This window comes from Rutidosis leptorrhynchoides, chromosome 5 (assembly GCF_046630445.1).
Source record: "Rutidosis leptorrhynchoides isolate AG116_Rl617_1_P2 chromosome 5, CSIRO_AGI_Rlap_v1, whole genome shotgun sequence".
NCBI lineage: Eukaryota > Viridiplantae > Streptophyta > Magnoliopsida > Asterales > Asteraceae > Rutidosis > Rutidosis leptorrhynchoides.
The window spans coordinates 56,909,148-56,936,229 of NC_092337.1; the positions used below are offsets into that span (position 1 = coordinate 56,909,148).

General features: G+C 32.3%; 1 long non-coding RNA gene across 1 annotated transcript in view; it reads left to right on the plus strand.

Annotated features, from left to right (window-relative positions):
- Positions 1-214: 214 nt before the first annotated feature.
- LOC139847737 (uncharacterized) overlaps positions 215-27,082 on the plus strand; it is a 30,541-nt gene continuing 3,673 nt past the window's right edge. Inside the window, exons 1-2 of the long non-coding RNA XR_011759654.1 lie at positions 215-398; positions 465-562. This is a non-coding gene — a long non-coding RNA (uncharacterized lncRNA). The remainder of the gene's footprint in view (positions 399-464; positions 563-27,082) is intronic.

A 27,082-nucleotide genomic window follows, 5' to 3' on the forward strand; every position in this document is an offset into this window, starting at 1 on the left:
ATCTATAATCTATCTATCTATAATCTATAACTTATTATAAAGCATGTGAGTTTGCCACATGTCATTCAACTAATTACCCCCTAATTATCTCTAATTAATTTTGCAATACACTCACCTTCTGCCATCTGTCACCATCTCATATGCCCATATATGAACAAAAAAAACGCTCTCATTCATTCACTCTTACCATATCTTTCTTTCTTTCACTCAATCGCGATCTGTTCTTCAATTAGGGTCCCTAATGCAAAATCAATCTTTAAATTTCTACATCTAATCACAAGTTGGATTCGATGTCTAATACAGTGTAAAATTAGGGTTTCATCAGGGTTCCACCAGTTTATCTATTCCAAAATCGACGAAGAATCGATTAACCATTTTTTATCATCATCGATTTGAAGGTATTTTACCTAATATAAAAATTAATCCTTATTATTTTTTTATCATCATCATTTTTTTGATTATAGACTTGAAGATAAATTCGAAGGTAAGAATGATCGATAGTATTGAATTTGGTTCATGATGATTTTGAATTCGATTCATGATGATTTTGAATTCGATTCAGGTAATTTTCATATTCAATAAAGAAATTTCAGTTATAAGTATGTTTGATTTTAAGTGATTCTTGATGTTTTATTTTTTTTGCCATTGATGTCTGATTACTTTGGCAATTCAGTTGATGGCAAACCCGTCCATGTCTGCGTTGCATATCGCTCATGGAAAGTATAGGCTAGTTGTATTTTGTATTTGGATTGGTTAAACATTATAGTAAAGCCTAATAAACTAGAGAACCTTTCTCTCTTAGTAAACATAAAACAAAAAGAGTGGGTGAATTAATATATTTGGATGTTTGTGTCATTATAAGGTGAAAAGTAAAGAAGTTTTTAGATTTTTTTTTTTTTACTGTAGTAGATGATTTTTCAAAGGACTATTTGGACAGATTGCTTAAATCTGAATTAGAAGTATTTTATTATATCGAAAGCTTTTATAATCTGCATTTAACTCGGTTTAATGTGCACGTTAATGTGATAAGAAGTGATAATGGAACCAAATTTCTAAATAATAAAATGAGTACTTTTGTGAAGTCAAACGGTATTGTTCATCAGACCTCTTGTACCTATACTCCAGAGCAAAATGGTGTTTCTGAAAGGAAACATATGCACCTTTTGAATGTTGCTAGGTTCCTTGTGTTTCAGGGAGAATTCCCTTATATCTGTGGCCTGAATGTATTTTAACTGCTATCTTTCTAATTAATAGGTCTCCATCCTATGTTCTATATGGAAAATGTCCTTATGAGTTAGTGAATGGGTTCAGTCCTAAACTCTCCAAATTAAAATCATTTGGTTGTCTTTGTTTTGTTGATATATTGAATAATCATGATAGATTTTCTAGTAGGTCTCCTAAATGTGTTTTTTTGTGTTATTCTAATTTTCCGAAAGTTATAAATCCTTTTGTTTATAAAGTAAAAGTTTTTTTTAGGAGATGTTAAATGTTTTGAACATATATATATTTCCGTTCAAATTAGATGTTTACAAAATTAATTTTAATGAATTAAATTATTTGAACTTTTTTGACTATGCTTGTTTTAAAAATCCAAATGAGACTACTAATATACATAAAGATGATTGTACAAGTTCCAATAATGAAGGGAGAGACAGTCCTAGAGATGATGGAAATCTTGCTACGTTAGATGAGTTGCAAAACACATCTAGTGAGGGCATACCTGCAACTTCCAGTGATGGAATATCAGTTGGAAAACCTGACCCTAAGGGCACTTCTAGTGTTGAAAAGGTCAAGTAGAAAAACTAGTTTACCATCATTAGAGGATGATGAATATTTGAGAAGGTCAGGTAGAAAAAGTAATTTACCATCTAAGTTTAAAGATTTTGGGTTAGATGGAGAAGTTAAATATGAAATTAGTAACTACTTAAATTACTCAGAAGTGGGTTCTGAAAATTAGTGTTTTATTTCTAATCTCAACAAAGGACGTGAATCTACTTCATTTATTGAGGCATCCCAAGATCAGAAGGCCTTAAATAAAAATATTACTTAGATTATTAATGATCTCTCCTTAAGAAAAAACATATCGGTTGTAAATGAGTCTATAGGATACAGTACAAATCTACTTGTGAAATTGATAGTTACAAGGCCAGATTAGTGTCAAAGGGTATACTCAAAAGGGAAGGGTTGGATTTTGATGAAACCTCCTCACATATTGTTAAAATGGTTACTGTTAGAGTTATTATCTATGTATATGTGCAAAATAATTGGTCATCGTATCTACTTGATATCAATAATTCTTTTCTACATGGTAATCTTTCTAATGATGTCTATCTGTCTCTTCCTGAGGGATACTTTTATTAAAAATGATACCAGGATTTGCAAGTTAGTTTAATCCATGGTTTAAAACAAGCCCCTAGAAAATGGAATGAAAAGTTTTGTAAGGCTTTGTTTGAATATGGTTTTAAACAAAGTGTCGATGATTATTCTTTTCTTGTGAGGAAAACTGGTTCTGTAGGCATTTTCTTTCTTGTTATGTTGATATAGTCATTACTGGTAAAAGTGACAATGACATTGAAAGATGCAAATTGTTTTTACAAATAAAGTTTGAAATCAAAGACTTGGGAAAACTTAAATATCTTTTCAAAATTGAGTGGCTTGAAAGTAATGGTGGGTTAAGTATGACTCAAAGAAAATATTGTATTGAAGTCATTTTTGAGTTTAGTTTATTGGCTAGTAAGCCTACTATTACACTAATAGAGTCTGGTGTTGTTTTGCCTTCTGCTGATAATCATAGTGAATCTGATTTTCTGTTGGAAAATATAAGTGAATATCAAAAGCTTACTGGTAAGCTAATTTACATCAATTTATCAAGATCTACCATTGCTTATTGATAATGCTAAAAACGAACATATATTTCATAGCATTATCCCTCAAGAAAGACAAGTTTTTAGTTGCAATTGTTCTATTTACAAGTGATATTCGTTTAAATAATAAAAGGTGAAGACAAAAGACAGATTCGACGAATTGAAGACGCAAACGACCAAAAAGCTCAAAAGTACAAAATACAATCAAAGAAGTTCCAATTATTGATAAGAAACGTCTCGAAATTACAAGAGTACAAGATTCAAAACGCAAAGTACAAGATATTAAATTGTACGCAAGGACGTTCGAAAATCCAGAACCGGGACATGAGTCAACTCTCAACGCTCGACGCAACGGACCGAAAGTTACAAATTAATTATGTATATAAATATAATATAATATAATATATAATTAATTATATAAATTATATATTTATATTATATTTATATTATTAAAATCCGTCGGCAGACTAGGATCCAAACTTGTGTGAGCTGGATTTACGAACTCCGCGACTTGCGGAGTTTGAAGAGCAAGAGTGCCGCGACTCGCGGAGCAGCCAAATTCGAAAATGCCTATAAAAGGCAACGCATTCTGAACGTTTTATATATCCTAATTCTGTCTATCTCTCTATATACGTAAATATATATATATAATTTATATTTTAATTTTAATTTTAATTTTAATTTCCAATAATAAGGGTATGTTAGCGTATATTGTAAGGGTGTAAGTCGAAATTCTGTCCGTGTAACGCTACGCTATTTTTAATCATTGTAAGTTATGTTCAACCTTTTTAATGTAACGTCTCGTAGCTAAGTTATTATTATGCTTATTTAATACCGAAGTAATCATGATGTTGGGCTAATTACTAAAATTGGGTAATTGGGCTTTGTACCATAATTGGGGTTTGGACAAAAGAACGACACTTGTGGAAATTAGACTATGGGCTATTAATGGGCTTTATATTTGTTTAACTAAATGATAGTTTGTTAATTTTAATATAAAGATTTATAATTGGACGTACCCATAAATAACCATATACACTCGATCGGACACGATGGGCGGGGTATTTATATGTACGAATAATCGTTCATTTAACCAGACACGGGAATGGATTAATAGTCACTAGAATTATTAAAACAGGGGTGAAATTTTGTATAAGGACACTTGGCATAATTGATAACAAAGTATTAAAACCTTGGGTTACACTCAGTCGATATCCTGGTGTAATTATTAAACAAAGTATTAAAACCTTGTTACAGTTTAAGTCCTCAATTAATTGGAATATTTAACTTCGGGTATAAGAATAATTTGACGAGGATACTCGCACTTTATATTTATGACTGATGGACTGTTATGGACAAAAACTAGACGGACATATTAAATAATCCAGGACAAAGGACAATTAACCCATGGGCATAAAACTAAAATCAACACGTCAAACATCATGATTACGGAAGTTTAAATAAGCATAATTCTTTTATTTCATATTTAATTTCCTTTATTTTATATTTAATTGCACTTCTAATTATCGCACTTTTATTTATTGTTATTTAATTGCACTTTTAATTATCGTATTTTTTAATTATCGCAATTTTATTTAATCGCACTTTTATTTATTGCAATTTCATTATCATTATTTACTTTACGCTTTAAATTAAGTCTTGTATTTATTTTTAATATTTTACATTAGGTTTTAACTGCGACTAAAGTTTTAAAAATCGACAAACCAGTCATTAAACGGTAAAAACCCCCCTTTATAATAATAATATTACTTATTTATATATTTGTATTTTTATAAATTAAAACTAATATAGCGTTAAGCTTTGTTTAAAGATTTTCCCTGTGAAACGAACCGGACTTACTAAAAACTACACTACTGTACGATTAGGTACACTGCCTATAAGTGTTGTAGCAAGGTTTAAGTATATCCATTCTATAAATAAATAAATATATTCAGTAAAATTGTATCGTATTTAATAGTTTTTCCTAGTAAAATATAAGCTATTTCATATACACCTCGCATAACAGCCAAGTATTTTTGGCGCCGCTGCCGGGGAATGCCGAAGCGAAACGCCACACACAAAAAAAAAGATTTTTATTAAGTTGTATTTAGTTTTTGTAAAAATACATTTTTTTTATATCAAAAAAAAACCGAAAAAAATATATATATAAATCTATTTTTAAGATTTTTATAAAATTATAAAGTATTTCTATTTTTATTTTAGTTTTTCAAATATAAGTTTTATTTAATTTATATAAATATTTTATATAAATATTAAAACAGAAAAATATATAAAATATAAATAAAAAAAATTAATAATAAAACTGAACCTGTCGAAACTTAACCTGTCTCTTTTGAACCTGCAATCTCCGTGACTTGCGGAGGAATTGAACTGGGTTCACCGCGACTCGCGGAGCCGCCCAGACAGGTCACACAGAAACCCTATTCTGCATTAATTACGGTGTAATAATAATAATAATTATTATTTAATTAAAACCCTAATTAGGGTTAGTATTTTAAATAATTAATTAATTTAGTTTTATTTTTTTAATTTGTATTTTAAGTTTAATTAGTTTAATTAGTTTATAAAATTAATAGTTTTATAAAATAAATAATATAAAATTAATATTTTTATAAAAATTGTACTTTTTATAACTTTAAGTTTATTTTTATATTTTGTATCTTTTTATTTGTTTTAGCGTAATATTTGTATTTTTATCGTTCGTAGCTAGTTTTAAGTTCTAGTATTTTGCCGTAGCTTATTTTTATTTCTAGATTTTTAGGCTTTGCCGTAAAATCCCTTAAGTGCTTTTTCTTTAGACTAAGATTTAGGTGCTTTAGAATTTTGCGACGCCTTTATAAGTTTTAGTACCTTTTTAAGATATTGTCATTTGGGATATGGTTTTACTTGTAAGCTTTAATATTTTTAGACGCACCTTTTAATTTTTAGTTTTTAGTTCCTTTTTAAGTTTCAACGCGCTACTTTCTTATTTTTATTTTTTTTCGACGCCTTTTACCTATGTATCAATTATCACTCCAATTAGTAATCTCAATTTGAAATTTTAATTTTAAGTTAGTAATAATAATAAGGTTGGGTTAGTCAAGTGTTTTAAAGTTTTTTAAGTCACTCTTTTTCTTTCTTATTTCTCCAATTTTAATACCGACGCGCTCTTTTTCTTTCTTATTTCTCGACATCCTAGTTTTTAGGACATAGATTTTTATTCTACTTCTTATCTAAATTTCTTAAAATTACGAAAATTTATTTTAAGTGGTTAAATTGATAGACATCAAAATTTTCTGGTTCATAGTAATAGTTGGATTTGTACGTGGACCGGGTTATTGGAGCCAAACAGTACTCAATTATATTGAGACCAAATGAATCCTTCCCCTCTGCTGCATCTTTTGGCTATTCGAAACGTGGGCAAAATCAGAAAAGTCTATTAATTGGATAATTTATATAATTTTTCTTTCCTTTTAAAAACCAATAGGATATTCAGTGAATGCACCGAGCAAGACGCTCACCACCTTTTGTACGTTCACCACCTGTAACCAGATCAAGACATCTAGCAAATATTGTCGCCGTTGATTTTTCTTTAGAATCGTCATCCAGTCGACCAAGTACTCCAATTCAAATTTCCGATAATCCATTTTTTGAACCCGACCTCACAATTGAGAATCCGGAGAATATTCAGGGACAATTCATAGATCCTGAACCATTAATTTTTCCTCCGGAACCACTAATCATTCAAACAGAGATTGTTGAGGAACGAACCATTAAATCAGAATCCTCTAGTGATTCAGATTCAACAAATTCAATTATGGAAAATCTGGAACCTCTAAGTATGGAAGACCGAATGCGAGCTAAACGCACTGGCCAAGGTCACGCAATTACTCATCCAGACATTAATGCGCCAGATTATGAAATCAAAGGACAAATTCTACATATGGTGACTAATCAATGCCAATTTAGTGGTGCGCCGAAGGAAGATCCAAATGAACATCTTCGTACCTTTAATAGAATCTGCACTTTATTTAAAATAAGAGAAGTTGAGGATGGACAGATATATCTCATGTTATTTTCCTGGACTTTAAAGGGAGAAGCCAAAGATTGGTTAGAATCGTTACCTGAAGGGGTGATCGATACATGAGACGTTTTAGTTGAAAAATTTATTAAACAATTCTTTCTGGCATCTAAAGCCGTAAGACTTCAAGGAGAAATTGTTACGTTCACCCAGAAACCGAATGAAACTCTATGGCATGGACCAGATTTGGAAAGTTATTAAGAGGATGTCCGCAACATGGTTTAGACACTTGTCAAATAGTACAAATATTCTACCAAGGATGCGACATCACTACAAGAAAAGACATCGATATAGCAGCTGGTAGTTCCATTATGAAGAAAACAGAAACTGATGCTTACAAAATTATTGATAACACTGCTTCCCACTCACATGAGTGGCACCAAGAAAAAGATATCGTTAGATCATCTAAAGCAGCTAGAGCCAATTCTAGCCATGACTTAGATTCCATTTCCGCAAAGATAGATGCTGTCAAGAGACGAATGGAAAAGATGACTAAGAATATACACTCAATACGAATTAGTTGTGAGCAGTGTGGAGGACCACATTTGACAAAAGATTGTCTTAGTATTGAGCTAACAATGGAACAAAGAGAGAATATTTCATACATAAACCAAAGGCCTGGAAATAATTATCAGAATAATTATCAACCGCCAAGACCGATTTACAATCAAAACCAGAATTATAATCGAAATGTTCCATACAACAACCAACAAGGTCCTAGCAATCAACAAGTATCCAATAATACTTACAATCAGCAAAGACCTAATTTTCAAAACAAACCACCACAAACCAATGATAAAAAGCCGAATTTAGAAGATATGATGACGAAGCTAGTTGAAACTCAAACGCAGTTTTTCACAACTCAGAAACAAACCAATGAACAAAATGCTCAAGCATTTAGAAATCAACAAGCTTCTATTCAAAATCTGGAACAAGAAGTAAGTAACCTAGCAAGGTTAATAGGTGAAAGAAAACCGGGAAGTTTACCTAGTGATACAAATGCTAACCCCAGGAATGAAACAGCTAAAGCCATTACCACAAGAAGTGGTACAACACTTAAACCACCTGAAATACCTGTAATTTCTGATGAAGCTATTCCTACTCCACAAGAACCACAACCTGAACAAGATAAGGAAAAAGAACCGGTAGTTGAAAAGGTTAATGAAGATAACACAGTTAAGGCTAAACCTTATGTTAAACCATACCAACAACCACTTCCTTACCCAAGTAAAATGAAAAAAGAGAAACTTGAAGCCGAGCAATCCAAATTCTTGGATATGTTTAAACAGATATATGTAAATCTTCCTTTCATTGATGTGATTTCAGGAATGCCTAGATATGCTAAATTCTTGAAAGATCTGATCACAAATAGAAAGAAAATGGAAGAATTCTCGGCCGTTACTATGAATGCTAATTGTTCTGCAGTGCTGTTGAATAAGATACCAGAAAAACTATCAGATCTAGGAAGTTTCACAATTCCATGTTTTCTGGGTAGTCTTAGTTCAATAGAAGCATTGGAAGACTTAGGTGCTAGTATAAATTTAATGCCATATTCACTATACGCTAAACTAGACCTTGGAAAATTAAAACCAACACGAATAAGTATACAACTAGCAGATAGATCAGTAAAATATCCTAGAGGGATAATGGAGAACATGCTAGTTAAAGTTGGTACTTTAGTATTTCCAATATATTTTGTTGTTCTGGACATGGAAAAAGATTCACAAGTTCCTCTCATATTAGGAAGACCATTCTTAAACACGGCTAAAGCAATGATAGACGTGTTTGGTAAGAAACTGACCCTAAGTATAGAGGACGAGAGTGTTACCTTTTCAGTTGATAGAGCAATGCAACAACCACAATCTGTAGATGATACATGTTATTATATTCAAACTATAGAATCACATGCAGAATTGTTAGAAGAGTTTCCAGAATTACAAGGAACAGGAGAATGTTCTTTAGGAGAAAGTACTGAACCAATTGATGAAACTAAAGTGTTAGCTACACTAATGGCTAATGGATATGAACCAACAACAGAAGAAATTCAAATGCTAAAAGAAGAAGACGGATATCAATATAAATCATCGATAGAAGAACCACCAACACTAGAGTTAAAGCCACTTCCAAACCATTTGGAATATGCTTATTTACATGGTGAATCTGAATTACCTGTAATAATATCGTCTTCTCTTACTGAAAATGAGAAATCACAACTCATTTCTGTGTTGAAAGCTCATAAACCAGCCATTGCATGGAAGATTCATGATATTAAAGGAATAAGTCCTTCGTATTGCACACATAAAATCCTTATGGAATAAGGTCATAAAACGTATGTGCAACGCCAACGAAGACTAAATCTTAATATGCAAGATGTTGTTAAAAAAGAAATTATTAAACTACTTGATGCAGGTTTAATTTATCCAATTTCTAATAGTCCGTGGGTAAGCCCAGTTCAATGCGTACCTAAGAAGGGTGGCATGACTGTCATTACAAATGAAAAAAATGAGCTTATTCCTACTAGGACTGTAACAGGATGGCTTGTGTGTATTGATTATAGAAAATTAAATGACGCCACCAGAAAAGATCACTTTCCCTTACCTTTTATTGATCAAATGTTGGAAAGATTAGCCGAAAACAGTTACTATTGTTTTCTTGATGGTTTTTCCGGATATTTTCAAATTCCAATAGCACCCGAAGATCAAGAGAAAACCACGTTCACGTGACCTTATGGTACTTTTGCTTACAAACGCATGGCATTTGGACTTTGCAACGCCCCTGCAACCTTTCAAAGGTGCATGATGGCGATTTTTCACGACATGATAGAAGAATGCATGGAAGTTTTCATGGATGACTTTTCAGTCTTCGGTGATACATTTGAATCATGTTTAGTTAATCTTGAACGAATGCTTATTAGATGCGAACAATCAAATCTAGTACTTAATTGGGAGAAATGCCATTTCATGGTTAAAGAAGGCATCGTTCTGGGTCATAAAATTTCAAAGGAAAGAATTGAAGTGGATAGAGCTAAAGTAGATGTAATTGCTAAATGATAGTGCTCCAAATGAACATATATTTAGTAGCAATATCGTTCCAATATGTAAAGTTTTTAAATGTAATTTCCTTATTTTTAGTTGTAATAGTTAAATAAATAAGTGCGAAGACGAAAGACGCAAATCGCTCGAAAATGAAGATTTAAAGACAAAAATGAAGATTTGAAAGACCAAAACGTCCAAAAAGCTCAAATGTACAAGATACAATTCAAAAGGTTCAATTTATTGATGAGAAACGTCTAAAAATGACAAGAGTACAAGTTACAAAACGCAAAGTACACGATATAAAATAGTACGCAAGGACGTTCGAAAATCCGGAACCGGGACATGAGTCAACTCTCAACGCTCGACGCAACGGTGTAAAAATTACGAGTCAACTATGCACAAGAATAAAATATAATATTTAAATAATTCATAATAAGAATAATATTAAATAATAAAAAGTTGTTAATTTAGCATAGTTCAGGGGTCGTAAATGAAAATTCAATTTCATATTTTGCCTATAAAAGGCGATGATTATCGATCAATTTAAAAGCATCCCTTTTTTTATCCTAAAAATCTATTATCAATATCTAAAAATCTCTATCATAATGTTAATGTAATAAGATATAACAATAATCTTAATTTTAATTTTAAATTATGATAATAATAAGATTTATGATAGAGATCGTTTGAGTGTGTAAGTCGAAATTCTATCCGTGTAACGCTACGCTATTTTTAATCATTGTAAGTTATGTTCAACCTTTTTATATTAATGTCTCGTAGCTAAGTTATTATTATGCTTATTTAAAACGAAGTAATCATGATGTTGGGCTAATTACTAAAATTGGGTAATTGGGCTTTGTACCATAATTAAGGTTTGGGCAAAAGACCGACACTTGTGGAAATTGGACTATTGACTATTAATAGATGGGGGGTATTGTCTAATTGAGTGACAACTCAATGGAGTCTGTCGAACCTATCTTCAAATTAATTATCCTAATAATTAATAATGATTATGGTTGTCCTATTTAGTGACGTTCATATGGAATCTATTATAATCATTTAATTAATTATTCGGGTTGGGTAATTGATTATTCAAACTGATCAAGTGGGTAAATTAATATTCATATCTAATCAAAACAGGGGTAGATTACATACAGTGATAACTGGTGTAATTGTTGACAGAAGTGATAACTGCGTCACAGTTTAAATCCTTAATTAGTTGGAATATTTGACTTCGGGTATAAGGGTAATTTGACGAGGACACTCGCACTTTATATTTATGACCGATGGACTATTATGGATAAAAACCAGATAGGTATCAAATAAACCATGACAAAAGACAATTAACCCGAGTAACAATTAATTAAAATCAAAACGTCAAACATCATGATTACGGAAGTTTAAATAAGCATAATTCTTGTATTATATTTCTCATCGTATCTTTATTTACTGTCATTTTATTACTCGCAATTTTATTTACTGTCATTTTATTTATTGTCATTATTTTACGCACTTTAATTATCGTCATTTATCTTTACGCTTAAAATATAGAATCGACAAACCGGTCATTAAACGGTAAAACCCCCCTTTTATAATAATATTACTAAATATATATAATTATATATATTTTGTATAAATATAGTTAAAAATATAGTAAGTATCACCAGCTCCCTGTGGAACGAACCGGACTTACTAAAAACTACACTACTCTACGATTAGGTACACTGCCTATAGTGTTGTAGCAAGGTTTAGGTATATCCCATCCGTAAATTAATAAAACTTGTGTCATATTTTGTAGTATTTCCTAGTAAAAATAATACTATTTCGTACCCTCACGCTACATCATCAAGTTTTTGGCGCCGCTGTCGGGGAGCGCTAAAACGCTATATTTTTAATAATATAATAATATTGAAATAAATATAATAATATAATAATATTGAAATAGAATATAATAATATAATAATATTTTAGAATCAAAATTGAATCGTAAAAGTTTTAAAAAGTCGTATTTATTAAATACTTCGGGGGTATATATTGTAACTTATAATTAATAATTTCTATCATGTCGCTTTCATGTGAATAGTAAATTAATTAATTTCTTTTCATTTACTATTCATGAATAGTAAATGAGTTAAAAAAAAGTTTTGAAAAAAAAATAATATTATAATAAAAAATATTCGTTTGTAAAAAAAAAAAACGTTTTTTTAAAAAAAAAATTCGTTTTAAAAAAAAAATTAAAAAAAAATCGTTTTTAAAAAAAAAATCGTTTTTAAAAAAAAAAAAAAAATTTTAAAAAAAAAATTTTTAAAAAAAATTAATAAATAATAAATTTTTTTTTAAGTTTTATTACCTTTAGTTTTTTTTAGACTCTAGTTACAACTTTTTAGTATTAAGTTTAGTTTTGCCATAGTTATTTTTATTTCTAGAATTTTTAGGCTTTGCCGTAAAATCCCTTAAGTGCTTATTCCTTAGACTAAGTTTTAGGTACTTTAGAATTTTACGACGCCGTATTTCGCACTACTTTCTTATTTTTATTTTTCGACGCCTATTTTTCGACCTTTTTATTTTTCAACATTTTTCGACGCGCAATCTATTTCTTCCTTATTTCTCGATACTCTAGTTTTTAGGACTTAGAATTTTCTATACTTCTTATCTAAATCTTAAAACGGAAAGAAAAATTATTTAAGCGGTTAAATTAATAGACGTTGACATTTTTCTGGTTCGTAGTAATAGTTGGATTTGTTAGTGGCTAGTTGTGGGCTTCCGATTTAAAGGGTCCTGGCTACCTGCTACATCTTTTGGCTATTCGAAACGTGGGCAAAATCAGAAAAGTCTATTAATTGGACAACTTATATAAGTTTTTCTTATTTTTATAACTAATAGGATATTCTGTGAATGCACCGAGCAAAACGTTCACCACCTTTCATACGTTCACCACCTGTAACTCGATCAAGACATCTAGCAAATATTGTCGCCGTTGATTTTTCTTTAGAATCGTCATCTAGTCGAACAAGAACTCCAACTCAAATTTCCGATAATCCATCTTTTGAACCCGACTTCACAATTAAGAACCCGGAGCATATTCAAGGACAATTCCAAGATCTTGAACCACTAATTATTCCTCCTGAGCCACAAACCATTAAATCAGAATCCTCTAGTGATTCGTATTCAACAAATTCAATTATGGAAGTAACGGAACCTCTAAGTATGGAAGATCGAATGAGAGCCACACGCACGGGCCAAGGTCACGCCATTATTAAGCCAGAAGTTAATGCGCCAGATTATGAAATCAAAGGACAAATTCTACACATGGTAACTAACCAATGCCAATTCAGTGGTGCACCGAATGAAGATCCTAACGAACACCTTCGTACGTTTAAAAGAATTTGTACGCTATTCAAAATCCGAGAAGTGGAAGATGAGCAGATCTATCTCATGTTGTTTCCCTTGACTTTAAAGGGAGAAGCCAAAGATTGGTTAGAATCGTTACCTGAAGGGGCGATTGACACATGGGATGTTTTAGTTGAAAAATTTCTTAAACAATTCTTTCCGGCATCTAAAGCCGTGAGACTTCAAGGAGAAATTGTTACGTTCGCGCAAAAGCCAAATGAAACATTATATGAGGCGTGGACAAGATTCGGAAGGATGTTGAGAGGATGTCCTCAACACGGTTTAGACACTTACCAAATAGTACAAATATTCTACCAAGGTGTCAACGTTGCTACACGAAAAGACATCGACATAACAGCTGGTGGTTCCATTATGAAGAAAACCGCAACTGAAGCTTACAAAATTATTGATAACACAGCCTCCCACTCGCATGAGTGGCACCAAGAAAAAGATATTTTTCGTTCATCTAAAGTGGCTAGAGCCGATTCTAGCCATGACTTTGATTCCGTTTCAGCAAAAATAGATGCTTTCGAAAGACGAATGGAAAAGATGAATAAAGATATTCACGCAATACGAATCAGTTGTGAGCTATGCGGTGGACCACACTTATTGAAAGATTGTCACATTGAACCAACATTGGAACAACGAGAGAATGTTTCCTATATGAACCAAAGGCCTGGAAATAATTATCAAAATAATTATCAACCGCCAAAGCTAAACTTCAATCGAAATCAAAACATTCTTTACAATCCAAAAGGACCCGAAAATAACTGGTATAACCAACAAGGTCCGAATAACCAACCAACTCAAAACAACACTTTCAATCAACAAAGACCTGGCTTATATAAACCACAACCACAAACCGAAGAGAAAAAGTCAAATCTGGAAGAAGTGGTATTTAAGCTAGTTGAATCTCAAACACAATTTATTGAAACTCAAACCCAAACGAACGAGAGATTTGATCAGTCATTAAGAACTCAACAAGCTTCCATTTTGAATCTAGAAAAACACGTAGGTACTCTTGCTAGCATGATGAGTGAGAGGGAACAAGGAAAGCTACCGAGTAATACTGAAGTAAATCCTCGGAATGAGAATGTTAACATGATATCAACAAATTCTGAAAAACCAATACCAGAAGTTGGGGAGGTTTTAGATGTAAGTAACAATGAAGAAGTTACACCACCACCACCACCCGAGTATGTAAAGCCAGTGGTGGCACCATACAGACCACCCATCCCGTTTCCAAGAAAAGGAGTTGAGTATGAGCAAGTAATAGGTAATAAAGTTTGTGATACCTCTGGAAAGAAGAAGAAGAAGAATAAAAAAGTGCAAGAAACAAAAACAGTAGAAGTAAACCCGGTGAAGACAGTTCCACCAAATCCTCCACCTATGGTAGGTGATCCGGGTGAATTTATTGTTCCTTGTCTACTTAGTGACTGTGTCATGTATGATGCACTAGCAGATTTAGGTTCAAGTGTGAGTGTTATGCCTCTTTCATTATATAAGAGATTAGGTGTAGGTGAGTTAACTCCAACGGATATGAGTGTTCGACTCCTTGATCAAACCATTAAGCACCCAGTTGGAATTGCTGACAACCTACCCGTTCAAGTAGGCAATTTAACCTTTCTAGTCGAATTTATTGTCATTGACATAGAAGAGGACCCAAACATTCCTCTAATTTTAGGTCGGTCATTCTTAGCGTCCACCAAGGCGTTATTTGATGTAGGAAATGGAAGAATGACACTTAAAAGTGGTGACAAATCGATCACCTTTATGATTCGAAAGTCTAAATCTCCACCAGCCAAAACCATTGAACCAGTAAAAACAATTGGTAAGAACCATGTGCTTTTACCAACTCCAACGGTAATACTTAGCAATAATGAACCGCCTAAGTGTGGGGAAAATGAAGTAACACCTAATGATGACATGATAACAAAGAACCCCGTTGTTGATACGAAATTAAATGATCCCGTTATTAATAGTTCAATGAAGAAACTTATTAAACGGATTCGCGATGCTAGAACCAAGGGGAACTTTAAGTTATGTAACCGGTTAGTATCCAATCTATCACCTAAAGAAAAGGAGAAACTAGTTGAAATTGTGGATATTACACAGGAATCCGACCAATGGCTTAAAGAAAAAGTCACGGATATGCAAGTTGATTATGGACCAAGAGAAATTAACGATGAAGTTAATCACAATTTTGACACCACGGCTACCTAAGTGTGGGGAGATTCAAATGTTCTAAAAAGAAAATGCTATCTAGAGTTAGTTGTTCTGTTCTCGTGTAGTTCCGAGAATGGAACCCGATTGGTCTTTTCCGCTAGCAGACACTAAAGAACTAGTTTTCTTCCTCCATTCTGAATTTTTGTTTTGTAGGTTTTTTTTTATGAAATTAATATGCATTTTAATTTAAGTTTTTAAAAACAAAATTTACTTTAATTCATTAAGTTTAAAAAATGATTTCTAAAATTCGTCGTGAGTTAAAGACTAGGTCGTTGAGCAGAAATTGCTTTACCCGAGGGCGGGGCGACAAATTTTGTTATCATTTAATTTTATTGATCTAAAGTATGCAAAAAAAAAAAAAAATTATATTATATTAATTTTTGAACGTAGGGGTTATATACCAAACTTCAAAAATATGTATATATGTTTGTATTTTATGTTATGTACACAACAGGGTAAAACAGCGCACTTTCAAAGACTGTCATTAAGTTCAACAAAAAGCTACTAATTTTGATGACAATGCGCAAAATATCAAATGTGATGTAAAATAATATGCTTACAAACTGGGTATTTTTAATCACTTTTCTACACTAATCACCCTCATGAATTTATAATTATAGTCTGATTTCATGCAAATGAGGGCATTGCATGATCTCAAGTGTGGGGAAGGGTTATAAATTCTCTCGGGTTTACACTTAGTTTATTTGCCAAATTTTGTGAAAATTTGAAAAATTTTCAATTAAATGAACTCAAAATCATGTTTATACATATTTATGAACGATGAAAACTAGGTGATAATACCGAAATTATCGTTACAAGATACGGACATAAATTGAGAAACACCCTAAAACGCTTGAATTCATTTAAAATGAAATAGAAGAAAATAAAAAGGCAAAGAAAGAAACTAAGTGTGGGAAGAATGTACCAAGTTATTCAATTTAAAACATATATCACATATTTTTGTACAAGATTATTGCAGGTACTTTTGCTTTGGACGATACTAATCAGTTTTACCCGGTTTACTGTAATACATTTGAAAGAAAGATGGATCTATACGATGAATCAATTCCATCATTAAAAGGAAGTAAAGTCTTCCGAAAAAGACACGCGCTTCTTGATTTAGGTCATGAAGTTGTCGTCCAGACCAGCTGTAGGTTGACGAAAAATCTAGAAAAGTCATCACTAAAATCAGCAGGAAATCCACGGACCTCAGCATCAAACAGGGTCGCCAAGTGGTCAGATTTATCCTAACCATGAGAAGGATTTATCTCGTACAATGGGGAGGCACTGTGCAAATTAGCTTGATAAGACTAATGAATCAGATCCCCAGAAAAGGATAATCTCCTTAAAGATTAAAAATCAGCTTTTAAGACTGATATTACTCAATCCTAGAGATTGACCTTAAAGATTGAGAATTACAAACTCATAGAATTCAATGATATCTAAACTCGAGCTTGAACGAGAAAATATTTTGATCAAAAATAAAACCGATTTGTTTTCTGAAAACCTATTTTCAATGCGTTCATTACCATTGAACGTAAAATCCTAAGAAATTCACCTGGAATTCATTAGGTCACCTGAACCAAATCGGGTGTCAACCGTAAGAACGGTGGTTGCATAGCATGGTCGGAGACATGACCTTGTGCCAGACCGAAAAATTATAGGATGATCTTTACTATCGCTCCTACCAAGGATAGTTCTAGCATCCGACACGTTAATAAGACCATAATCATCTGCATGTCACGGGACATTGCCTTAACAGTTTCTTGTTCATCGCTTTCCTTTACAATCGGACGGTAGTTTACCGAAAGGTAATATACGGAACAAGTAAACTGGATGTGTGCTATTCGATACCGGGATAGCAGTGGATTACATGAACCTAAAAGTTTTTAGCCAAAATATTGATCCACAAACATATTTTGCAACACCGATGGTGGATCAAATCAGAAAACTTGTCTAGGGTAAAATCTAGCTTGAATTTTCAAAAGATCAAATGTTTTCATAAAGATCCAATTTCCTTAAGGATCTACATTTTCATAGTCATGTGGGACTGTAAACCACCTTTCAAATGTGCACTTTGCTTTGGAAACCGAAAGTAAATCGGCTATTTGATTGCAAGTGTCGTTGACCTAAACCCGAGGCAACTGTGGATGACACACCCACCTTTAACCATCATTACTGTCATTGTTTATACCGCTATATCAAAATCACTGATGTACAAAATGTGATGAATAAAAAAGTGATTCATGTATGTTTTTATTTCAAGTTCTGTATTGCTTGAGGACAAGCAACGCTCAAGTGTGGGGATATTTGATAGTGCTCCAAATGAACATATATTTAGTAGCAATATCGTTCCAATATGTAAAGTTTTTAAATGTAATTTCCTTATTTTTAGTTGTAATAGTTAAATAAATAAGTGCGAAGACGAAAGACGCAAATCGCTCGAAAATGAAGATTTAAAGACAAAAACGAAGATTTGAAAGACCAAAACGTCCAAAAAGCTCAAATGTACAAGATACAATTCAAAAGGTTCAATTTATTGATGAGAAACGTCTAAAAATGACAAGAGTACAAGTTATAAAACGCAAAGTACACGATATAAAATAGTACGCAAGGACGTTCGAAAATCCGGAACCGGGACATGAGTCAACTCTCAACGCTCGACGCAACGGTGTAAAAATTACGAGTCAACTATGCACAAGAATAAAATATAATATTTAAATAATTCATAATAAGAATAATATTAAATAATAAAAAGTTGTTAATTTAGCATAGTTCAGGGGTCGTAAATGAAAATTCAATTTCATATTTTGCCTATAAAAGGCGATGATTATCGATCAATTTAAAAGCATCCCTTTTTCTATCCTAAAAATCTATTATCAATATCAATATCTAAAAATCTCTATCATAATGTTAATGTAATAAGATATAACAATAATCTTAATTTTAATTTTAAATTATGATAATAATAAGATTTATGATAGAGATCGTTTGAGTGTGTAAGTCGAAATTCTGTCCGTGTAACGCTACGCTATTTTTAATCATTGTAAGTTATGTTCAACCTTTTTATATTAATGTCTCGTAGCTAAGTTATTATTATGCTTATTTAAAACGAAGTAATCATGATGTTGGGCTAATTACTAAAATTGGGTAATTGGGCTTTGTACCATAATTAAGGTTTGGGCAAAAGACCGACACTTGTGGAAATTGGACTATTGACTATTAATAGATGGGGGGTATTGTCTAATTGAGTGACAACTCATTGGAGTCTGTCGAACCTATCTTCAAATTAATTATCCTAATAATTAATAATGATTATGGTTGTCCTATTTAGTGACGTTCATATGGAATCTATTATAATTATTTAATTAATTATTCGGGTTGGGTAATTGATTATTCAAACTGATCAAGTGGGTAAATTAATATTCATATCTAATCAAAACAGGGGTAGATTACATACAGTGATAACTGGTGTAATTGTTGACAGAAGTGATAACTGCGTCACAGTTTAAATCCTTAATTAGTTGGAATATTTGACTTCGGGTATAAGGGTAATTTGACGAGGACACTCGCACTTTATATTTATGACCGATGGACTATTATGGATAAAAACCAGATAGGTATCAAATAAACCATGACAAAGGACAATTAACCCGAGTAACAATTAATTAAAATCAAAACGTCAAACATCATGATTACGGAAGTTTAAATAAGCATAATTCTTTTATTATATTTCTCATCGTATCTTTATTTACTGTCATTTTATTACTCGCAATTTTATTTACTGTCATTTTATTTATTGTCATTATTTTACGCACTTTAATTATCGTCATTTATCTTTACGCTTAAAATATAGAATCGACAAACCGGTCATTAAACGGTAAAACCTCCCTTTTATAATAATATTACTAAATATATATAATTATATATATTTTGTATAAATATAGTTAAAAATATAGTAAGTATCACCAGCTCCCTGTGGAACGAACCGGACTTACTAAAAACTACACTACTCTACGATTAGGTACACTGCCTATAGTGTTGTAGCAAGGTTTAGGTATATCCCATCCGTAAATTAATAAAACTTGTGTCATATTTTGTAGTATTTCCTAGTAAAAATAATACTATTTCGTACCCTCACGCTACATCATCACTAAACTTCCACATCCCACCAATGTTAGAGGAGTTAGGAGTTTTCTAGGGCATGCCGGTTTTTACCGACGTTTCATTAAAGATTTTTCTAAAATTGCCACTCCTATGAATAAACTCCTAGAAAAGGATGCTCCATTCATCTTTTCATATGAATGTATCAAATATTTTAATATTCTTAAAGAGAAACTCACTAATGCGCCGATCATGATAACTCCAAATTGGAATTTACCGTTTGAACTAATGTGCGATGCAAGTGATTTTGCAATGGGAGCCGTTTTAGGACAAAGGATTGAAAAACGATTTCAACCTATATATTATGCTAGTAAGACGTTACAAGGAGCACAAACAAATTACACAACTACTGAAAAAGAACTCCTTGCTATTGTCTTTGCTTTTGACAAATTTCGTTCATATCTCGTTCTAGCTAAAACGGTGGTCTATACCGACCATTCTGCTCTTAGATACCTATTTTCGAAACAAGATGCCAAACCACGATTAATCCGTTGGATCTTACTATTACAAGAGTTTGATATTGAAATCCGAGATAAAAAGGGAGCAGAAAATCTCGCAGCCGATCATCTTTCTCGTCTTGAAAATCCTGAATTAGAAGTTCTAAATGAATCGGCCATAAAAGACAACTTTCCTGATGAATATCTATTGAAGATAGATTATAATGAAATTCCATGGTTTGCAGACTATGCAAACTACTTAGTATGTGGATTCCTTGAAAAAGGATTTTCGTACCAAAAACGAAAGAAATTCTTCAGTGATATAAAACACTATTTCTGGGAAGATCCACATTTTTTTTAAAAGTGGGAATAATACGCCGATGTGTATTCGGAGATGAAGCTAGTAAAATTTTAAACCATTGTCACACAGGACCAACAGGAGGGCATTATGGGCCTCAACTCACAGCAAGAAAAGTTTATGATGCTGGATTCTATTGGCCTACAATTTACAAAGAGGCACACCTTCTTTGCAAATCCTGTGATGCTTGTCAAAGGGCCGGAAAAATAAGTCAACGTGATGAAATGCCACAAAATGTCATTCAAGTATGTGAAGTATTTGACATTTGGGGTATTGACTTTATGGGTCCATTTCCAAAATCTCATAATAATTTATACATTCTCGTAGCCATTGATTATGTATCTAAATGGGCGGAAGCACACGCTCTCCCAACTAACGATGCACGAGTTGTAGTCAACTTTTTAAAACGTCTTTTTGCAAGGTTTGGAACACCGAAAGCTTTAATAAGTGATCGGGGAACTCATTTCTGTAATAATCAACTTGAGAAAGTTCTTAAAAGATATGGATTAACTCATAAAATTTCCACTGCATATCATCCACAAACAAGTGGACAAGTTGAAAATACCAACCGAGCTTTAAAACGTATTCTAGAGAAAACCGTATGATCAAATCCGAAGGAATGGTCCATTAAATTGGAGGATGCACTCTGGGCTTTTAGAACAGCCTATAAAACTCCAATTGGAACCACACCTTTTAGACTCGTTTACGGAAAAATATGTCATCTTCCAGTAGAAATTGAACACAAAGCATTTTGGGCTTTGAAGACATGTAATCTTGATTTACATGAAGCTGGACGTCTACGGTTAAGTCAATTAAATGAATTAGAAGAATTAAGACAAGAAGCATACGAAAATTCGTTAATCTATAAGGAAAGAACGAAGAAATGGCATGATAAAAGAATCAGAAGTTCAAAAGAATTTAAAGAAGGAGACATAGTTCTTCTTTTCAATTCACGATTCAAGCTATTTCCTGGAAAATTGAAATCAAAGTGGTCTGGACCATTCACAGTCAAAAGAGTTTTCCCATACGGAACGATAGAATTAATAAATTCAAATGGGATTGAATTTAAGGTTAATGGTCACAGAGTTAAACACTATATAGATAGTCCGATGGAAGTTGACAACGAAGTTAATCACAATTTCAACACCACAGCTAACTAAGTGTGGGGAGAATCAAGTCTTTTAAGGATAATATGTATTTCTGTTAGAGTTAGATTTTCTGTTTTCGTGTAGTTCTCGAAAATGGAACCCGAATGGTCTTTCCCTACCAGACCCTAAAGAACTAGTCTTCTCCCCCCATTCTGAATTTTTATTTTTTTTAGGTTTTTACGAAATGAAGACTTCCTGTGAACTAAATCATGGTCTAATGCTACACGCTTTGATTACTAAACGTAATAATGACACACTTTCGAGTGAACTGGTATCAGTAATCAGAGAAAAATTGGACGGAGTAAGAAAAGAATCCAGATGCGAAAATAATAAGTTACAATTTGGTAAAGGAAAATCAAAATCCGTAGCGAAAAGAAGAGCACGACACCTTGAAAAATGTCACAAATGCGGAAAATGGTCACACGGAGGTAAATGTTCAAATAATCAAACCTATTCAAATACCGAATTTGTTACTTTATGCAGAGACGGACCGTTTATATGTTTAGAAGAAAAAACATTAAACGCTCGAGGTTACGCCTATGTAGCCATGGAAAACCAATTAGTCCGACTATCTTATGAGTGTGCTAGAGCATATCACTAAGAAATCTATTTCACAGGTAAGTTTGTACAGTTTTCATTTTTATTTTTATTTTTATTTTTAACCTTTTGATAATAAACGCTAATTTGTTCGCTATAAAGTATTAAATTGGTATTCAATAAAATTAGGTCTTGCGACCGAAATTATTGATATCATACAAAAATTTATTACATCACTGCGAAATTTACCGTTTATTCTTAAGGTATAAATATCTTTAATCAATCAATTCAAAATATTTCAAAAATTCGTCATGAGTTAAATTAGGTCATGGAACCGAAATTACTTTACCGAAAAGAGGGGCGTATATTTTTGATAATATTTGATTGATTAAAGTGAGATAACAGCCAAAAAGATTTTTAATTTTATTTTTAAAAAATTAATAAATTAATATTAAAATAATATTATAAACTTTTTAAATTAATATATTTAAAATTGTAAATATTTGAAAATTTGATATTTTTAAGTTTGTATGTAAAAAAATATATAATATAAGTTTGTTGTGAATTTTTAATTGTAATAATATGAATTTTTAATTTTATGCATTTTAAATTTAAGTTTGGTGTGAATTTAAAAACAAAAATTTACTTTATTTTGCTAAGTTAAAAATATGATTTTTAAAAATTCGTCGTAAGTTGAAGACTAGGTCGTTGAACCGAAATTGCTTTACCCAAGGGAGGGACGGGAACTTTTATTATCATTATTTTTCATCTTATTGAATTAAAGTATGCCAAAAAATTAAAAAACCCAAAAAAATCTTGCTTTTAAAACCGCGCTTTAAATTGACAAATTTTAAAATTTTGTCGAGGGACGGACTAGGACATCGTTCCGAAATGACGTCGTCCTAAATAACAAGGGAAACAAAATTTTAAAATTAATTAATTAATTGTTTTATAAGTTAAGGTTTTTATAAAAAAAAAATACAAACACCGCGACTCGCAGAGTTTGTAATGGGTAAACACAGCAACTCGCGGAGTTTGTAAAATACAGAAAAAAAATAAAACGCAAGAACAGATCAGTTTACCAACACCACACACAAATAACTGCGAAAATACCCGAAAAAAGCCTCCCAAATTCGCAATTTTTGGCCATTTTTCATCAAATCTTTCACAAAATCATGTTGAGAAGGATGCTATCAAGGAATTACTCAAGGAAAACGGTAAATTTCTACACCAAAACACCCTTTAATCCGAAAATTTAGTGTTCTTGAGCAATTTTATACCCAATTCGATTTTGATGCTTTTTAGTGTAATTATACTTGAATAGTTTATATATTATGCTTGTATAACCTAGATTGATGCTATTTAACATGATTAGAAGCCTTAAACTTCAAATTTTGAGTAATCTAGGGTTTGTGTTTTTGAGCAATTTGGGGCTTTTTGATATAAACAGGTTATGATCGATTTTTGTCATGAATTATTGCTAAATTAAGTAGTGTAACATGTTTAGGTAGTTAAATGATCCAAACTTTGAGCCTAAACATGATTTTTGAGAATTAAAGTGGACTTTTTCAAGTCTAAAATTCATGAACTTGATTTTTGAGAGATAATGCCATTTGAAACTTGTTTAATTGCTAATAATGATTATTTTGACATGTTATTTGAGTTGAATGCTTATGAACTTGGAGAACATTTTCGTATATGCTTATTTGAAAAAGTGTAGATTTGATAAAAATATGAAAATGGGCATAAGTTTGATATAAATTGAACATGTCATTGTAATTATTTTGATTGATGATTTTGCTGACACTAATGCATATTTGGATGCACAAAAATTGTGTTTGATGTATTTTGCAGACTGAAAGGGGTGAATCTTCATCCCAAGCTCGCATTGCTCCTCCTGAGAATGCGGAACAACAGGATGTTGATAACTATTACAAACAAGATATACCTCATCCAGTTATGACATTTTTAGATATGCACGTGGAAGATTTACACTCGAACTTGAGATTAGACAGACGTTGGATAGATTATCCAAAATACCAAAGGGGCTTGCACACTCTTCATTCTAAAGCTGTTGAAGTACCTAGGGTAATAGAATGGGAACCGTTAGAAGCTGTAGGATTGGGCGAACGGATTAGAGAATTACTTACACAGAGGTATGGTAATTCTACTTTTAACGATTGGGTACGATTATTCAACATGCGTAGACCTGTATATAAAGTATGGTGTGAAGAATTATTGTGTAGTATAGAAATAAATGATCGGGTAGCTACTTTAACCGATCGAACTTTTATTAGATTTTTGTTAGGAGGTTCGATGCGCCACATGTCTCTACTAGACATGGCTCAGGCCTTACGTATATATACGCCTGAGGAGCTAGCATCTGCCGATTGTCAAGAGTTGATATTAAATGGTAGGAAGATTGATGAAAATTTTGATACGCATGGTGTATGGAGTCAAATGACTAGCCATCACCGATTTAAAGGGGGAAATTACTCTTATCTTGATATTGATAGAGCTGAATTAAGAGTAATCCATAGGTTTCTAGCGAACTCGATTACACAGCGAGGTAAAAATAAGGAAAAGGTAAATGAGCAAGATTTATTTTACCACATGTGTATTCGAGACCCACAAAGCGCTGTAAGTATACCTTATTGTGTGGGTTATTATTTATCGGCTATGGTTAGGGGGATGAGACCGCACAGTATAATAGGAGGTGGTATATTTATTACATTAATTGCTGAGTATCTCGATGTGGATATAAGTCGGGGGGGATTATTAATCGAAGAACCAGAACCCCAAGATACAATTGGTTTAAATATATATCATGGTGCTAAGGTTTTGAAGAGGCGAAATAACGCCGCAGTAGCATATAATGGAAGACATCCACAGGTTAAAAGAAATCAACAGCCAGGTAATGTGGGAAGGGGAAATGAAATGACAGAAATGCAAAGGTTTATAGCTTCACAAGAATATGAAAATGCTAGACATCGAGCATTTGAAGATTGGTAAGTTCATCAAAACCACATCATAGCTCATTGCCAACATATAGGTAGAAACTATATTCCTACTCCAAAGCCCATATTTCCTCCCTGGTCTATAGAAATCCAACCACCGTATCCTACTTATAACCCAGCTGAAGTATTTTATAACACATACGGTTATGCATGGAACCCCTACTGGTATCAGTATCAACCCTAGTTTATTTAGTTTTATTTATTTTATTTTTGTAATGTTACTACATTTAACACTTATGTTGATATTGTAATAGTTTTTATAATTTTCTAACTTTTATTATTAGATTTTAATAATTTTTGAATGTGGGGTAATATACCAAACTTCAAAAATATGTATATATGTTTGCAGTTTATCTTATGTACATAACAGGGTAAAACAACGCATTTTCAAAGACTGGCATTAAGTTCAGCAAAAGCAACTAATTTTGACGACAAGATGCAAAATATATGTGAAATAACAACAAGGCGGAATGAACAAATGATGTGCACCATTTATCATTCAACACAAACAACAATATGTTTGGAAACTTTGGTAAAATTTAATCATTTTTCTACGCTAATCACTCTCAATAATTTAAATTGTTACCGATTTCCTGCAAATGAGGGCATTGCAAGATCTTAAGTGTGGGAAGGGGTTAAATTCTTTCGAATTTTTAAAAATATTTTATTTAAACACTTGGTTACCATTAAAAATACTAGTAACGCAGTAGTTGTATTAGAATCTAGTGCTCTCTGATAATAAAGAACAGCCCTAGTCTTATATACTGACTACCCAATTCTAGTAAAAATTTTCAAAATTTTTAATTAAATGAACTCAAAATCATGTTTATACATATTTATGAACGATAAAACTAGGTGTTAACACCGAAATTATTGTTACCTTGGAAAGGACATAAATTGAGAAACAAACCAAAATGTTAAAATTCATTTAAAATGGAATAGAGGAAAATAAAAAGGCAAAGAAAGGAAAATAAAAGCCAAGTGTGGAAAATTTTTACCAAGTTATTCAAAATATATATCACATATTTTTGTACAAAAAATTGAAAATACTTTTGTTTTGGACGATAATTAACTGTTTTACCCGATGAAAGAAAAGAAGAGATGGATCTACACGATGAATCAATTCCATCATTAAAAGGAAGTAAAGTCTTCTGAAAGAGAAACGCGCTTCTTGATTTAGGTCATGAAGTTGTCGTCCAGACCAGCTGTAGGTTGGCGAAAAACCTAGAAAAGTCATCTCTAAAATCAGCAGGAAATCTACGGACCTCAGCATAAAACAGGGTCGCCAAGTGGTCTGACTTATCCTAACCATGAGAGGATCTGTCTCGTAAAATGGGGAGGACGCCGTGCAAATTAGCTGGATAAGACTAATGAATCAGATCCCCAGAAAGGATAATCTCCTTAAAGATCAAAAATCAGCTTTTAAGACTGATATTACTCAATCCTAGAGATTGACCTTAAAGATTGAGAATTACAAACTCATGGAATTCGATGATATCTAAACTCGAGCTTGAACAAGAAAATATTTTGATCAAAATTACAAACCGATTTGTTTTCTGAAAACCCATTTTCAATGCGTTCATTACCATTGAACGTAAAATCCTAGGAATTCACCTGGAATTCATTAGGTCACCTGAACCAAATCGGGTGTCAACCGTAAGAATGGTGGTTGCATAGCATGGTCAAAGACAGGACCTTGTGCCAGACCGAAAAAGTATAAGGGTGAGCTTTACTATTGCTCCTACAAAGGATAGTAATTGCATCCGACACGTTATAGACCATAATTAAAAGCATGTCAGGGGACATTGCCTTAACAGTTGCTTGT